The 17,969-nt window shown below is 46.1% G+C and overlaps 1 protein-coding gene and 1 pseudogene across 2 annotated transcripts in view; both read right to left on the bottom strand.

Annotated features, from left to right (window-relative positions):
• RAPGEF4 (Rap guanine nucleotide exchange factor 4) overlaps window positions 1–17,969 on the bottom strand; it is a 328,711-nt gene that overhangs the window by 171,756 nt on the left and 138,986 nt on the right. The window lies entirely within an intron of this gene.
• On the bottom strand, window positions 3,445–4,091 carry LOC133749459 (HAUS augmin-like complex subunit 2; annotated as a pseudogene).

Here is a 17,969-nt window from a genome sequence, read left to right as displayed (position 1 = left end):
CCAAGACACCAGCTAGTCAATGGCAATGCCAAGATTTGAACACAAAGCCAAAATACTGAAGCAACTGGACACATGGGTAAGTTGTAATTGTACTGGTTTTTAATCATTGTGCTTCTGGGTCTTTCCCTGATACCAAATCACAGGCCAAGTCCAGTTTTCAAAGGTTCATTTGAAAAATCATTTGTGTGAAATTCAGACATTTTATCAACTATTCAACAATCTTTTCTTAAGCATCGACTATGTGTCATTGTAGTGGGTGCAGGGGATACGAAGTTGTACAAAATCCATCTCTTGTCCAGAAGTGGGCGTCAAGGTAAAGGAGATGGATGCATCCAAACTCATCAGTGCACAATGTGTGCTCACAGGGGTGACCCTGGTGTCGAGGGAGATGCGACGTTCTAGCTGGCAGGAGGTAGCCTAGACCATGCTTTCTGGAAAGGCCAAGCTCCCCTGAAACTAAGGACAGCCCTGAGCAGAAGCCTCCCCAACCTCTGAGTGCTGAGCTCCAAGGCTACCGAAGCTCAAGAGAGGAGGCCAGGTGGACCTGAGTGCCAGCCTCTGTCAGCCATCTTCAGTGACGGACTCCAGGCTCCAGCCTGCAAGTGGCCTGAGACCCCAGCTCCCTCAGGCCCCTCCACCCCCCCAGCCCCCTGTGTCACGTCCACCTCATCTACGGCAACGCAGGTGTGCTTCCCAAAAAGCACACGGGAAAACAGTTCCCTTACGCCTCACTGTATAAATAGACCCACCACAACCAAAATAAAAAAGGGAAAACTTCCATTACGCCCACCTTTGGTTTCCTGAACAGTCTCCCTGGGAAGCAATTCAGAGTGTTTTTCCCAGAAAGCTAAGTTGCAACATTTCTGTTTCTATATATGTTTCATGAATTACAAAAATAATCCAATAATTCGTTCATAAAGGAAAAAACTCAAAGAGCAGAAGTATGCAGAAGAAATAACTTGAAGCCCCACATTATTCCCGCACCCCAATTCCTCCGCCCTCCCTACTGTTTACAGTTTGGCTAAGAGATTGCATAACTGTGCCTGTTTATTTACTTACTACCTAAGTATATCTACACTTCTATGGTTTCAGGATCTTTGTAAAAACAAACAGACTCACACCAACACGTGTTGTCTTATGGTTTCCTGTTTTTAAATTAACAATGTGTCTTGGAGATCTTTCCAAATCAGTATAAATTCATACAAATGTCTCTCAGTATTTCTTTTTATAATTTTTATTTATTTACTTATTTGAGAGAGAGCTTCCATCTGCCGGTTCTCTCCTCCAATTCCCACAACAGCCGAAGCTAGGCCAGGCGGAAGCAGGGAGCCAGGAACTCCATCTATGTCTTCAACATCTGTGGCAGTGATCTAAGTACTTGAACCATCACCTGCTGCCTCCCAAGGTGTGCCTAAGCAGGAAACTGGAATTGGAAGTGGAGATGGGACTCAAACCCAGGCACTCTATTATGGGATGCAGGTGTTCCAATTGTCCCTCCATTAAACAGCTTTATAATGTGGATGTTTCACAACTTAGAGTGGTCCTAATAAACCCAGCCTAAGTTGGAAAGTTGAAACAGCATTTAATACACTTACCTTACTGAACATCTCAGCTTCACCTAACCTACCTTAAACACGCTCAGAATACTTATCTGAGCCTACAGCTGAGCAAAATCATCCAACACAAAGCCTGTTTTATAATAAAGTAATGAAACTCATGTAAAGTATTGAACATTGTACTGAAATTGAAAAACAGAATGGTTGTAAGCATACACTTTTGCACTACCGTGCAGTCAAAACATGTTAAGGTGAAGGAGGTCATCTGTAATTCAAGGCGGGCATGAGTTATATATATATTTTTTTGACAGGTAGAGTTATAGACAGTGAGATAAAGAGAAACAGAAATGTCTTCCTTCCATTGGTTCACTCCCCAAATGGCCGCCATGGCTGGCACTGCACCGATCTGAAGCCAGGAGCCAGGTGCTTCCTCCTGGTCTCCCATGCAGGTGCAGGGGCCCAAGGACTTGGGCCATCTTCCACTGCCCTCCTGGGCCACAGCAGAGAGCTGGACCGGAAGAGGAGCAACCGGGACTAGAACCTGGCACCCCTATGGGATGCCAACGTTGTAGGCAGAGGATTAGGCAAGTGAGCCATGGCGCCGTCCCAATGAGTTATAATTTAACTAACTAGTCCTTTACTGGTGGGCATTTAGGGTTTTCCCAAAAGTTTCTACTACAAACAACACTGCACAGAAGACTCTTCCATGTATATCTTTGTGACCATGTGCAAGCATTTCCAGAGGACCTTGAAGGATTTGGCCACATAGTGTGTGCATTAAAATTGTGAGTCATGCAGCCATGTCAGCTGCAAATGTGATTAGGATCTGCATCCCCACCAAGAGGGACTAAGAGCACTTGCCTCCCCACAGCTTCCCCAGTACTGGTGTTTATTGTCTACTTCCATTGTCAGCAATCTGACAGATGAAAAAGCGTATCTAATTGTTGGCTGTATTTATGTTTTATGACTAGTGATAGTTCATACTTGCTAGACATTTCTACTTTTCCCTTTATAAATGGGACATATTATCAATTTTTTTATATAGTGATTATCTGCCACTGACTTTGGGGAAAGTGTTAAAATTTTTTAAACTGTTTTTATAGAGTGACACTGAGAGACAGAGGGAAAGACAGTGAGAGAGATCTTCCATCCATTGTTGAACTCTCCACATGCCCACAACCCCCAGGTTTGGGTCAGGTCAAAGTCCGAAGCCTGGAATTCTATTTGGGTTTCCCAGACAGATAGTGGCAGAAACTACAGTATCTGAGCCATCACCAGCTGCCTCCTTTGTTGCAGATTAGTAGGAACCTGGATTGGAAGTGGATGCAGGACTCAAACCAGGCACTCTGATGTGGGATGTGGGCATCCCAAGTGGTGACAACCCACTGTGCCAAAACACCCACCCACTTTGCCCATTTTTCAATCCAGTGGCCTCTCCTTGTTGACGGAGGGAATACGTGACTTCTTCACTTTAGCAATGCCATGTGTACGGCTTGTCATCCAGGTGATGCTAAGTTGGCCGGGCTGTTTCTTCTGCCCTCTTTCTCTAAAGCTGACGTTCTTTATTTTTTTCTTTTCTTAAAAAAAGACTTATTTACTTATTTGAAAGGCAAAGTTACAGAGAGGTAGAGGAAGAGAGAGACAGAGAGGTCTTCCATCTGCTGGTTTACTCCCCAAATGGCCGCAACAGAGGGGAGCCAGGCTGATCTGAAGCCAGGAGTCAGGTGCTTCTTCTGGGTCTCCCACGTGGATACAGGAGCCCAAGGACTCGGGCCATCTTCTACTGCTTTCCCAGGCCATAGCAGGGAGCTGGATCAGAAGTGGAGCAGCTGGGGCTCAAACCAGCACCCATATGGGATGCTGGCACTGCAGGCAGAGGCTTTACCTGCTACGCCACAGCACCGGCCCCCTGAAGATGATTTTCTTCAGCTAATATTTTGGGAATGCAAGAAGATATTTCTTTTTGCTGTTCTCTCCATTTGAGTATGTTCTCTGCCAGTTCTTCTCAGTCACCAAAATATTGACCCTTGCTAAAGCCTTGCTCATTTTTGTTAGATTCGCATCTAAACGAGGAATATTTCTAATTGTTTCAAGATGGGTTTCTAGTTTCTCAGTGAAAGTCACAGCCAACTCCAGCACCATATATCTGTGATAAACCACTTCAATAGGTAAGTTTTCCTGGCAAATGGGTTTCCACAGTCTCTGCCCAAGAGACCTCGTCTCTTTTAGCACTGCTTCCAAATGAGTATTCATGCTTTGCAGACTATGACACTTCTGAGCCGAAAACAAGGGGTGCACAACATCTGCTGTATCTTTTTCTAGTTTCGGGAGTTTGATTTCCAGGTTTTTCTGGTATATTTCAGCTTGAGTATTTGTGATCTGTCGTAGTTCAGAGAAGTCCACAAAGCAAGGGTCTGTTTCCTTAGGTATACTTAAAATCTCCTCAGTGACTATCCCTGAAGCTACAAAGTGGCTCAACAGTGGCCCAGCAACACCTGGCTCTGGCGCCAGGTCCCAGGGGCTGGCAGCAGCCATGGCTCTGATGCGCCTCCAAAGCTGACATTCTGACAGCCCTCAGTGACCTCGGCTCTCCTTGTTCTGAGCTCTCTTCTTCCCAGGACTGTCAGCAAACTCAGGCGTCAACCCCAGAAATAACCACAAGAGCTGCAAAGCTACCGCGTGTACCAGCTCTAGCTTTGGTCTTTCCCAGAAAGCAATGGTTTGGAAATCTCTCCTTCAGTGGGACACACACCAAAAGCCCGTCTGGGTAGAACCTCCCCTGGACAGCAGGATGTCCTGAGGAAAAAGGTGAGCCCGCGGCTGGAGCCATCAGTGGCCATTTGTCACCACTTGACGCATGTGTAGGGAAAAGAGGGAAGACAACGATCAGGGAGGCATCCTTGGGGACAGAGAGGGAGGCCAGAAAGACCTGGACAGCACAAGGAACTGGACAGAAACGACAGAGGAGAAACCACAGCAGCCTCTCTTCCACCACCTCTCTCTCTGCATCAACTCCAGGTCAGCTTGCCTGTCTAACCTCAGACCTTGTTTCCCACCATATACAGGTGTAGAATTAATTCATGTCAAGTTCAGATTCTAAGGCACAGAGCACCAACTCCAGTCCTTTGGTCTAACAGATGCCACAGCAGTGATGCTGGCTGAGTCACAGAGGGCTCATGGACTAAAGTTCTTGGAGGCGATCATCCAAGAGCTGAGAACCTACTCCTACTGCAGACGTCAGGCCATTCGCACTCCCTTACACGGCACCGTCTCTCCTACGGCTAGGAGGCTCTCTGCTCTCCCAACAAACAGAGAAAAGGGAAACCTCTCTTTGTCTGAAGCTCCAGGGACAAGGGCAGCAACGTAGGAAGAGCCTCAGACCAGCTCTGGGCTGGGTGTTTGGTTGGGTGAGGCAGCAGGGGCAGAAGGGAGTGGTCTTTTACCAGAGAGGTCAGCCCAGGCTGTGTGAGAGGCTCGGGTTCTGGTTGGGGCCCAGACCCATCCAGGTGCGAAGAGCAAAGTTTGGCTTGCACAGACAGTAGCTCAGCCAGGCCAGGCCAGAACGTCAAACTCTAGTCTTCTTCCCTTTCTCTCAGAGCAACAAAGCAAGAGCTAGGTTTTCTATCTGCTGGTTCCCTCCCCAAATGCCCACAAGATTTGGGGCTAGGCCATACAGAAGCCGGGAGCCAGGAGCTTCATCCAGGTCTCTCACATGGGGAGACTAAATTTCATGCAAACACTCAACTACTTGAGCCTGCTGGAGCCCAGGGTGCACATCAGCAGGAAGCTGGATTGGAAGTGGAGCAGGAACTTGAACTCAAGCACTCCAAAATGGGATGTGGGCAAATATCCACCCCTCAAACTCATTTCTTTAAACCCACTGACAACAACAAGGAAATCAAAGCATTGCATTTGTACACATCTTTACTTTGTGCTGAATGAGTAGGTGCCACCGTTGAATTGGGCAAGAGAAGGTAGCAAGCTGAAGGGCCTAGGAGGAAAGGCTTAAAGTTTCTCTGGGATTGTCTATGAAATACTTTAAAGACTATGGATGACAGTGGAAAGGTAATGGCTTTTAAAGCATTCTCTTTAAAATGATCTTATATTTTGGGGCAGGCATTGTGGCACAGCAGCTTGAGCTATAGCCAGCAACACTGGCATCCGTTTGGAGCACTGGTTTGAGCCCTGGGGGTTCAACTTCTAATCCAGCTCCCTGCCAATGTGCCTGGGAAACAGTGGAGGAAGACCCAGTGGAAATCCTAGGTGGAGTTCTTGGCTCCTGGCTTCAGCTTGGCCCTCTGTCTCTCCTTCTCTCCACATCACTCTGCCTTCCTAATAAATAAATAAATAAATCTTTTAAAAAATTATTGTATTTTAATTGCAATTAAATGCACATGTATGCATATATATGGCAGCATTCCTTTGAACTGAGATAGGAAGCATGAAAACATTTCCACATAAGTTTAAAACCTAATGAAGTTTGAGAAATGATCTTAAGAATACCCCAGAGCCTGGGCGTGACTATCTGCCTTCTCCCTTTTGTTTGGCTGTACTGAGGACGCAATCATAGACACATTGTGTTCACCAAGAACAAATTATTGGACTTTGTATTCAACGATTTACACCGTGTCCTCTAAAATAGCATCTTCAATTAAAGAGCCTGATTACCCCTCCTAAGCTGCCAGTGTATTATAACAATCAATTGCATTTGACTCATGCACCCAAGGAATGGGCATTCAATAATTAGCCGCGGTCAGCGGGAACTGCTCCCAGACACACAGCGTGGCGGGTTTGCCAGGGCACTGCTGAGCCGGGAGGAAGAGCAGGCATCGGCTCAGCTTCTTGTCCTCTCAGATGAGATTTCAGAAACACAGCCGCCAGCTCATGGTAAACGGAGCCTGTGTGTGGTGAAGGGACAGCCTCGGTGTGCCTGAGCAGGACACCACAACAGCGACATAGTCCTGCCATGAGCATTAAGTACAACGCACAGCCTGGGCCTGGTTACTGGGTGACACCCCAGGTGGGCTGAGGAATTCCATACCCTGAAAGTTGTAAAGTATAAATGAGGAGTCACAAGGCTGTTAGGATGCCTCTCCAAGTGCCAGTTGTATGTTGAAAAAAAGGAAAAACAGTATCACATACACAAACCTCAAAGAGTTTTGTTACCAGGTGCTAAAAGTCCCAGTGAAGAACCATGAGTGTACTTTAAAAAGCTCATAGAGGCTGGCACCGCGGCTCACTAGGCTAATCCTCCGCCTTGCGGCGCTGGCACACCGGGTTCTAGTCCCGGTCAGGGCACCGATCCTGTCCCGGTTGCCCCTCTTCCAGGCCAGCTCTCTGCTGTGGCCAGGGAGTGCAGTGGGGGATGGCCCAAGTGCTTGGGCCCTGCACCCCATGGGAGACCAGGAGAAGCACCTGGCTCCTGCCATCGGATCAGCGCGGTGTGCCGGCCGCAGCACGCTACCGCGGCGGCCATTGGAGGGTGAACCAACGGCAAAAGGAAGACCTTTCTCTCTGTCTCTCTCTCACTGTCCACTCTGCCTGTCAAAAATAAAAAAAAAAAAAAGCTCATAGAAAAATAGAATTGAAAGATGTTTATTTTGAAAAAAATTTTGAAATCCATGCATGGATTTTGTCCATAATATGCCTTTTTCCATGATCTACTTAGAAGCTCCCTCATATTAATAATTAACAAATGCATCTGATAGAAACAAGGTTGAAACTATATCATAATCTGCAGATTAAAGAAAAACAAAATATCTACATGTTAAAAAATGCCAAGAGTAAGGCAAATTTGGAAAGTGAGCTGTGTAGAAACTAAATAGAGCTATGACAATTATCTAGGTCTCTTCACAAACTTGAGGTGGTCTTAACACTGACCTACTATATTGCCTTTTTTTTTTTTTTTTGACAGGCAGAGTTAGACAGTGAGAGAGAGAGACAAAGAGAAAGGTCTTCCTTCTGTTGGTCCACCCCCCAAATGGCCGCTACGGTCGGTGCGCTGTGCCAGTCCGAAGCCAGGAGCCAGGTGCTTCCTCCTGGTCTCCCATGCAGGTGCAGGGCCCAAGCACTTGGCCATCCTCCACTGCCTTCCCAGGCCACAGCAGAGAGCTGGACTGGAAGAGGAGCAACTGGGACAGAACTGGTGCCCCAACTGGGACTAGAACCTGGAGTACTGGCACCGCAGGCAGCACCGGCCTATATTGCCTTTCAATGCATAGCAAGGTGGGTGTTGTGCCATGGGAAGGACACTGAGTCCAGCACCAGACACTGCTGGGCACCATGACTTCCCTGCTGTGTGACTCTAAGCAAACTGGTTAACTTCTCTGAGTCTCTATTTTACTGTCCATAAATTACAAATAGGACAATAATCAACTGCCTTTAGCACTACTGAAAAAGTTAAACAACCATTTAAAAGTCAATTGAAAATCTAGAACATAGTAGCCTCTCAATAAATTTTTAAATCTAGTTTTAATTTGTGTGGTGTGTGTGTGTGTGTGTGCGTGTGTGTGTGTGTATGCTTTGGATGTTCATTTGTTTATTTCAATTATGTTCTTTTCTCAAAAAAACATGTTCCTAAATCTGTATACATGAAATACATGAAACTTGTATAACTTAAGTAAAATTTAAAAAGAAAACTTTTGGAACACTCCTGTAGAGTTGCCTTCAGTGCAGTCAAAACAATTGGTCCTCTCTGGTTGAAATGTGTAACACCCCTAGGACGTGGGAACCTTATTTCCATTTCACTACTGAAGGCCCCAGCAAAGGCGGTTAAGTGATTTACTCAAGGATATTAAATGGGGCAGAGGCCAAGATAAATCCTCCCGGTTTTGTGCCTTGCTCTCCACTACACGCCACCTTACCCTGCACTCCTTGGGGCTTCTTCATGCCACATTATCCAGGACTCCTTAGGGCTTCTCCCTGAGTTTTGAAAGTTCCCCTGATTGCCACAGTTCACTTGAGTCAGTTCTCCCCACCAGACGGCAGTCAGTGCCCATCAAATCCCTCCACCGAGGGCCTCTGCACCTGAAAGCTCAGCAGAGGCAGCGGGGTAAGAGCAGTCACAAGTTCTCCTTGGAGCCTCTCTGGGAATCCATTCTGGATGCACCTGAGCAAGAAGACCTCTTGCCTCCCACCTCTGCTCCATCAGCAGGGCTTTGGGGGGGGGGAGGGGAAGAAGTCTGTTTGACAGTGGCACAGCCCTCTCAGGAGAGGCACCGGTCACCTTTCTCCCCGTAGGAAATGTGTCTCGGAATTAAAAGCCGATGGCCACACTAAAGTGGGTTACCTCTCAATCTTAAGGCTCACAGGTTGTGTTTCTTTTCTTTAAGTCTCCTAGAAATAAATATACAACTTTTACACCAAATTTTAGATGTGAGATAAAAGTGCTATAACTCTCAAAAATTTTTTTTTTATCAAAACCAAAATATTCCCAAGCTGCTGATTCGACCACCATAATCCATAGGCTCTATTCAGTTAGATGGCTCTACATAGAAATTTTTGGCGAACTTAAATCTCAACTCACAGATAGGTCACCTTAGAACAGGAAGCAGACGTAAAGATAAATAATAACCTCACCCAGTTATATCCACGCGCATGGCGGCAGCTGGCTGGTGATACTCATGGCCAAGCTAAAACCTCCCACAGCGGCTGACCTCAGCCACAATCACCTCTAACCAATCACGCAGGTTGCAGATCTTGGTTTCCGAAGCCACGGCCCCATCCTGGGGCTCACCTGCAAGGTTGTGGCTTCTCCGAAGCAGCCCCAGGAAAACAAATCCTGATATAAACCCACACAGGCCGCAGCTGCTTAAGACGGATAAAAAGCTTAAAGACTGAGCTGGCATTTTTCCCCCTCTTTCATGGAGCATAACAGTCTTCACAAGTTTAATTGGGTCCTTATTTCCAAAAACCTCATGACAGCTTCTCAAAACTGGGAACAGGCCTGGTAAGACAGAGCGGAGAGAAAGAAAGGGGGAGGGGCCTGCACATAGCACACACAGAGAAGGACCAGACTCTGCCCTGGGAACTGCACCGTTAGGCACTTTGGCCGTGGTGTTAACTTCACAGTGCCTATGCACTCCGACTAAGACGCGAGGCGACAGACTTTTGGGACCACCGACGTGTAGGTGGTCCATTGTTGATGTTTGTGTAACACAGCCTAGTGGGCTGAGTCATGATATAAACTGAGTTCCTATTACCAGTTACAGTAAAAAAGGGGAAATCGTCCTAGACAAATACCCCAGACACATCAACACAAGAGGACTTCAAAACGTTCCTGGAGGGGTCGGTGCTGTGGCATAGGGGGTTAAGTCCCTGCCTGCAACACGGCATTCCCTATGGGTGCTGGTTCGAGTCCTGGCTGCTCCACTTCCCATCCAGCCCCCTGCTAATGTTACCTGGGAAAGCAGTATGCTGGGGACACCCCACATCCCTCTCCCTGGGTAAGCTGCAGGCAAAATGAAGCACTCAGGAGTGAGGAGGTGACTCAGGGCTGATTCGGCACAGCCAGGGCCCCAGCTGGCCAGGCCGGCCGGGCGTGTGAGTGGAAAGCCCACCAAGCACCTGAGATCTGCAGTGCACTGAGGGTTCCCAGTGATAGAGTCTGCAGCTGACCGAGCAGAAAGTTTACACTGCACACTGTCTGAGCACAGACTTCTGGACCCCACTGTAGGTATCAGCTATAATCCGCGCCCGGCAGACGCCTCCACAGACAAAGCTGATATTCATATTCAGTAACAGAAATATATGAGGCCAAGCATATGTAACTGCCATTTTTGTAGGTCAAAAGTGTCCAAATGCCAGTGATTTCCTATGGCTCCATACAATAAAAATCATCAAAATGCAGAGAGCGACTCAATAGCCCAGAGACTGCACCGGCAAAAACTCCCTGGCCACACTGGCAGCAGGGAAGTCATCTCAGTATCAGAAACCAATTTTCCACCAGCCTCGCAGGGCTTTCTGTTTTGTTCCATATATACAGGCTTAGAGTTACCCAAAGGTAAAGAGCTTTGAGCAAAAATACTTTCTTCTTCTTTTTTTAAGATTTATTTATTTGAAAGGCAGAGTTACAGAGAGGCAGAGAGAGAGACGTCTTCCATCCACTGGTTCACTCCCCAAATGGCTGCTCCCCAAACGGCCAGACTTGTGATGATCTGAAGGTAGGAGCCAGGTACTTCTTGCGGGTCTCTCATGTGGGTGCAGGGGCCCAAGTACCTTGACCATCTTCTACTGCTTTCCTAGGCCACAGCAGAGAGCTGGATCAGAAGTGGAACAGCCGGGACTTGAACCAGTGCTCATATGGGATGCTGACACTGCAGGCAGAGGCTTTACCCGCTATGTCACAGCACCAGCCCCACAAAAATACTTTCAGTATTTTGAGAGGTCTAAGATTATTCTTTGATAAGTATATTGACCTGATTGAACATTACACAATGTACAAATGTCCTGAAACATGACATAGCACCTCATCAATATGGATAATTTTGATGTCTCTTAAAATTTTTTTAAAAAAATTCTTTAAAAAGTACATATTATTTTAAAAAAGTTATTCAACAAGAACACAATATGCAAGAATTTATCAAGGCCTCAGGGCTTGTTTTTCTCATGATAAACATTCTATTTCAATAGAACTTGCTTGTTTATGATGAACTTTCCTGTGTTATCTCAAGGAGGTCCCTAACGATCTAAGGAGGCAAGGATTCTAGTCTCATTTTACAGATAAGGAAATGAGTCTCCTGGGGGTTCACTTAGAGGGAGGGGACGTCCAGTTTCTTCCATGTAACTTAACCTTAGGCTTAGGGTTGAGATGCTGGCAGAATGCAGCTGTTGAAACCACAGGCACTTGTCAAGCACCTACCAGATGCCAGGCCTCCGACTGGGTGCTGTTCTTCGTGCTCCTAGTGGCAAACGCATTAGCAGGAAGTCAAGCCCGCTGTGTGCGGTCACTTAGGAGTCACGACAATCAGCGGGGTCAAAATGCAGAAGATGTCTGGAGAGTCGTTTGTGCAGGCGACACCACTTTGAGCTGTTTCCCGGGCCATCACGAGTTATAGAACAGGTAGCAAGGATGAGTGCGAAACTTCAGGAGGGAAAAGCATTTCTGAGATTTTATAAACAAAGACCCCAAGGCCCCCAGTTCCCTCTATGGTATGAAGAAGCTTTAAAAAGGGTTTTGGAAAATAGAATTAAAAGATATTAAATTAATTAAAGGCACTTGGCGCAGCAGTTAAGTTGCCGCTTGGGACGCCCATGCCCCACATCAGAGTGCCTGGGTTTGTTTCCTGGCTCTGCTCCTAATGGTACCTTCCCGCTGATGCATGAATGCGGGAGGCAGCAGGTGGTGGCTCAAGTACTTGAGTCCCAGCCTCCCACATGGGAGAACAGGATTGAGATCTGGGACCCTGTTTTCAGCCTGACCCAGAGCCAGCTGTTGTTACGTATCTGGAGAATGGACCATTGTGGGAAGATCTCTCTCTGTCTCTCTGCTTTTCAAACAAAATTTAAATAAGACATAAGTCTAATTCTTTTTAAATATTTATTTATGTATCCAGAAGGCAGAGTTATAGAGAGAGAAGGAGAAAGAGAGAGAGAGAGAGAATCTCTTATCTACTGGTTCATTCCCCAAATGGCAGGAATGGCAAGGGCTGAACCAAGCCAAAACCAGGAGTCCCAAACGCCATCCTGGTCTCCCACATGCAGGCCAATCACTTAGACCATCCTTTGCTGCCTTCCCAGGCACATCAGCAGGGAATTGGATCAGAAGTGGAGCATCCAGGAATCGAACCAGCACTTGTACTGGATGCCAGTGTCATAGGTGGAGGGCTGACCTGCTGCACTACGATGGTGGCCCCTAATTTGATGCCAAAATATTTTGAAATCCACAGCATAGTTTTCTTGTAGTACTTTCCACAAACTTCTTGGATACCTGATGCGTGACTCAAATTAAGAAAATTTTCCTTTTCCACAAAGCTAAGGACATCACCATGCTCTTGTGCTAATTAAAGCACCTTTCGACAAGGCTGCACTGGGTGTACTCTTTTGTCTGCAGCACAAAGCTCTCTCGTTCACTGCACTAATGTCTGAACCTACTCCAACACCCAGCACATTGGAGGAGTCCATGGAGGAATGGAAACAAGCAGAGGAATAACTGGAGGGCTTCAGGTGACCAAAGCCAAGCCCTCCAAAGATGGAGGAAGGGCTCCAAGGGCAAAGACCTTTCCTCGCACCCGAGAAAGAAACTCATGCTAACCCGCCGAGCTGAAATGCTCCATGAAGGGACTTCAAAAGTTCAAACACGATGTGTATTATGATGAAATTATGCTTGGATTTCAAAATTTCTTGCACCAAAGTAAGTTGGTGCAATTCAAAACTCCATTTCCCATAAACTTTTTGAAGTACATGCCTGTTTCTTATGCCTCAAAAAAGGACAAAATAAAGTTAAAGACTAACTAGAGACTGTGGTTGATCAGGAGCAAGATAGCCCAGCCTCCATCTTCCCCAAACTTGATATGAGCTCTCAACTGTGTTATGGATTTGGCAAAATGGTTATGCAGCCACCTGCCAACCAATTTCTGAACAAACACCAGAAACTCCTCCTGTGCAGGATCACAGTTAGTCCTAAAGGCAAAATGACAGCAGTGAGTGACAACATCATTGTTCAGGGCTCTGGAAGAAGTGCCAGCCTTAGCAGAGGCCTAGAAAGAGCTGAGTAGCCCAGGACCCATTTTGCAACCTGGCTGAATTTTGCAGGATACACTAAGTGGCAGAGACAAGTCGCGTCTCTTCGTAGCTGCATGTGTCAGTCTATTGCACTGACTCATAATTCGGGAAGATTCTGTCAACAGACCTTACCAGCTGCAATGCCCCAAATGACACTTAACAGCAACTTGGCTTTGCTCCACCACTATATTTTAGAATGTAGTTTTTAAAAAGAGGTCCTTATGTTCTCCTTTTAGAAAAAGAAAAACTGTAGAGCTGAACTTAATTAAAATTGACAATGCTGGAACAACTCTATCCTCTGAATTAACAGATAGGGGCAGGTTCAGACAGGTAGCGGTCTCCATTGTTTGATTTCTCTGCCAGAGGCAGACCTTTAGAGAGGGTACAGGCACAATTAACGGGAGACAAGGAGAGAGGAGGAATTACACAGAGAGCCCCCCTCCCCAAAGAAGTTGTTCTTCTACCTCTGCCTTTCTTGTTTATTATGTTACGTCCGATTAAAATTTAGAATGAAAAAGTAGAAATGGTCTCTGCCATGGAAGAGCATGTTATTATGCAGTCTGCTCTTATTCCACAAAATGAAATACAGGACTCATATTTTCCAGGAGCACTGGAATGTCAAAACAAATTTAGAGTTCCCTGTGGATTACAAATGAACCTTGAAGCAAAGGTCTTTCTTTCATTTCAGCATCAGCATTAAGGATATGAGTTGTGTGAATATTGATCAAAAACATTTAATTCATGCTTTTATTTTTCCAGAGACTGATGACTGGGATGCTTGTTTTGTTAGGTGGTCCAATAATCTGTGCATGTGATTCCAATCTGTTCAAAACGGAATTGCATGCCTGGACTGGGAGGGCCCAACCCCCATGGCTCACCATAGTTTCTCTATCATTGATTAACACTTAAAAATTTGGGTTGGGGCCAACACTGTGGCACAGGAGGTTAAGCCACCATCTGCAGTGCTGGCATCCCATATGGGTGCTTGTCTGAGTCCTGGCTGCTCCATTTCTGAGCCAACTCCCTGTTAATACACATGGGAAAGCAGCAGAAGATGGCTCAAGTCCTTGGCCTCTGCAGCCATGTGGGAGACCTGGAAGAAGTTCCTGCCTCTGGGCTTTGGACTGGCCCAGGCCCCTCCATTTGGGGAGTAAATCAGCAGATGGAAGATCTCTCTCTGAGTGTCTCCCATTCTCTCTTTCACTTTCAAATAAACAAATAAATATTTTTTAAAAAATTCAGATTAATTTAGGTATGACACAATTTGAATTTATGAAACATGTTCTACTCTGTCTTTTGAAAGTTCAAATAGATTCCTTATTTTCTTTTTTTTTTTTAAAGATTTATTTATTTATTTGAAAGTCAGAGTTACACAGAGAGAGAAGGAGAGGCAGAGAGAGAGAGAGAGAAAGAGAGAGAGAGAGGTCTTCCATCCTCTGGTTCACTCCCAGTTGGCTGCAATGGTTGGAGCTCGCCGATCCAAAGCTAGGAGCCAGGAATTTCTTCCAGGCCTCCCACGTGGGTGCAGGGGCCCAAGCACTTGGGCCATCTTCTACTGCTTTCCCAGGCCACAGCAGAGAGCTGGATCAGAAGTGGAGCAGCCAGGACTCAAACCGGTGCCCATATGGGATGCCAGCACTGCAGCCAGCAGTCTCACCCACTATGCCACAGTGCTGGCCCCCAGATTCCTTATTTTCAACAAAAATGTCTTTAAAGTAGCTAAATAAGCAAGATAAATGTTGCCTTTTCTGACCCAAGTCTTTGGACTTCTTCCATGTCAGAGGAAACATTCTCAAACTATAGCTAGGTCTCAAAGGTTCGAAACAGTTTCATACACATTACTTCTTCTACCTGTGCAGACTGGCCTGGATGGACATTAGTCTGTACTTATTTGACTAGGGTAAAACTGGACATAGCCACCAGACTTAGATCTGTCACCACAGTGGAGTAATTAAGGCTCAACAATAGCCATACCCTTAGTCATAAATCCATTTTGCTCATGAAGTGCTAAAAATCATCTCCAGTTTCAAAGCGACATATGTATATTTCATATGACAAGGAATCTGTTTAGACAGGCAAAGAAGTATTCTCTTGGACCTTCATGTTCAGGGTCAAGAGCCTCTTAGATGATTCCTATGACCACAAGCAAAGCTAAATCGTTTCCCCTTTCCTTTCTAGCAAACATCAAAATATTAATCAGTGTATATCCCTGTACCCTATGGAATCGTTCAGCTAACCCAAGGGACGTTAAAAGACCTAAAAGAAAGAAGCCGACTGAGCGTCTAAATATGTTTTCTTTTTAAATCCAAGGCACAGAAAGTCAAAGTATTTTGTATTTTTAATAACCAGTTTTGAGTTAGAAAACACTTTTACATTCCCAAACTTTGGCTCAGTTAGAGGGACAAATCCCATGAAGTCTATAAAAAATAGATTAAGGAGGAATATGAGAAGATTTCATAGTTAGTATTTTCACCCCAAAGCAGATCAACATAACAGACTTGATGGGGGTAGTGACAGGGTGTATTTGAGGATCTTCAGGAGAGAAGAGTCATTCAGTAATGATGTGGGCCAGAGAAAGAGGCCCACTCCACGCTGCCCCCACTCTAGGGTCAACGTCCCATTTGGGTTTGGAGGGGATCTCTGAACAGAAAAGGTTTGTATCTTGCTGCCTAAAGTGAGGTCTGGAATGACACAAAGCATCAGAGTCACTAGCCCATAAATATTAACAGGAGTCACAGGAATGGATGGAACCTCTTCCCTATTCCTCCCCAAATCGTAAAAGTGTCCTTGAAGTCACTGCATTTTATTAGCACAGCACACAAAGAAGACCAAGAAACAGGACAGCGCAAAGCTACAGGAAAAGGCTGTTTCAAGGAGAGCATGATCCACATTGTCAAGTGATATAGGAAGAGTAAGGACCCAGAGACTTGCACGTTCAAAACAAACAGCTAGCCGGGTATCTGTCCATGGAGTGGCTGGAGCTGAGAGGTATCTGGAGGGGAAGAAACAGACACAACAAATGTCTACAATTCTTTGAGAATCTTGGCTATAAAAAGGAGATACAGCTAGAGTAGATCAAAGAGTATGTAGGGAAGATAAACAGTTTGTTTTGTCTTGATGTTTTAAGACCAGGGTGACTGGAGCTCACATACCCTACTGGGAAGTACCCAGTAGAGATGCAAAGGTGAAAGATGGATGGAAATGGAGGAAGTCATGGGTAAAACAAGGCTCCCAGGGATATAGGAGAGGGACCCAGAACACAGAACAGAGGAAGAGGAATGGATGACTACCAGTGGACACATTTTTGGGAACACAATTCTACACTGCGGATATTTGTAAGACCTTCCTCACCTCCCTTGGATCTGTTTGATCGACCACCTATGACTGGAGAGGAGGGATGGCAGGAAAATGCAGAAACCAAGACAGATCAGTTTGCTCTCCTTCCCAAGGACTGGGAGTGAGAGGAGGAGATGATTTAGAGTGGAGGCTGGGGAGGAAGTGGCAGCAGAGAAAAGAGGGAGAGAACAACTTGATAGGGGGCAACAGGAGTGAGACTTTGGGGGAAAGATGTGCAAAGGTGATTTTCAGGCAATCTGGCTGTGTGTTCTGATATTAGTTTCCCTCTTGGTCTAGGCTGACACCTCTGTTGCTTCCCAAGGCTTCCAGGAGTCAGACTGTAACTGCTGGGCTGTCCTCAAGGCACTGGGTCGCCTTCAGGTTTGGCAGACAACAGTGTTGGTGGCAGGAAGTTGAAATATTGCATAATTTTTTTATGGGAAGACATAAAGCTTTCTACTGAAAGCAAGAGGTGGATGTGGTTTGGTCAAGGACTTGGGGAAAGTAGAAAAGTCTCCAAACAGGTGCTGGGGGGAATGGCAGGTGCACATTGGGAAACTGTAAGGAAGGCTGAGTTACAGTGAGGGATCCACTGGGGTTGGAGCCAGTCAATCCGGGCAATGGTGTGATTTCCTTCAGCAGTGCTTCACAGCCTGACTGGAGGCAAGCAAAGGCAGACAACTGCATTAAGGGTTGCAGCTTGACCTGCTAGGTGCCACGTCTGCTTCTGTTCCGTTCCAAGTATCCAGGGCTACCATGACTGACACATGAGATCACTCAGTAAATCTGTATTGAATGAATGGGAGAACTGATAATGCAACACAAGGGGGTTGAAATGACAGGCTGTGGTATCCAAACAGAAGAGGGAAGGAAGTGAAAACTTAACGGACCTAAAAGGAGGACCAAAAGATCCTAGGAGATTCCTCAGTCTACCCAGTCACTGGAGCAGCACAAATTCTACCACAAATTCTCTGAGTCTTAAGCACCCCCTGGTGGCTGATCTGGGCAGCTTTGAGGCCCAATGTTTGGCTCAAGAGCAACATTTTCTTAGCCCTCTTTTCCAAAAGTTCAGAACTCTTTTAATTCCCCTCAGGCATTCTTCAAGCAGTTTTCTCTTTAGGTCTGCCCCGGCTCCCTCAGGTGACTCTATATCCCACTTATTCTCTCATCCTCATTCCCTTTATTATTATTATTATTATTATTTTTGACAGGCAGAGTGGACAGTGAGAGAGAGAGACAGAGAGAAAGGTCTTCCTTTGCCTTTGGTTCACCCTCCAATGGCCGCCGCGGCCGGCGCACCGCACTGATCCGAAGGCAGGAGCCAGGTGCTTCTCCTGGTCTCCCATGGGGTGCAGG

This window comes from Lepus europaeus, chromosome 1, assembly GCF_033115175.1.
Source record: "Lepus europaeus isolate LE1 chromosome 1, mLepTim1.pri, whole genome shotgun sequence".
Lineage (NCBI taxonomy): Eukaryota > Metazoa > Chordata > Mammalia > Lagomorpha > Leporidae > Lepus > Lepus europaeus.
The sequence above is the reverse complement of the archived record's forward strand: the minus strand, read 5'-3'. Positions and strand labels throughout refer to the sequence as shown.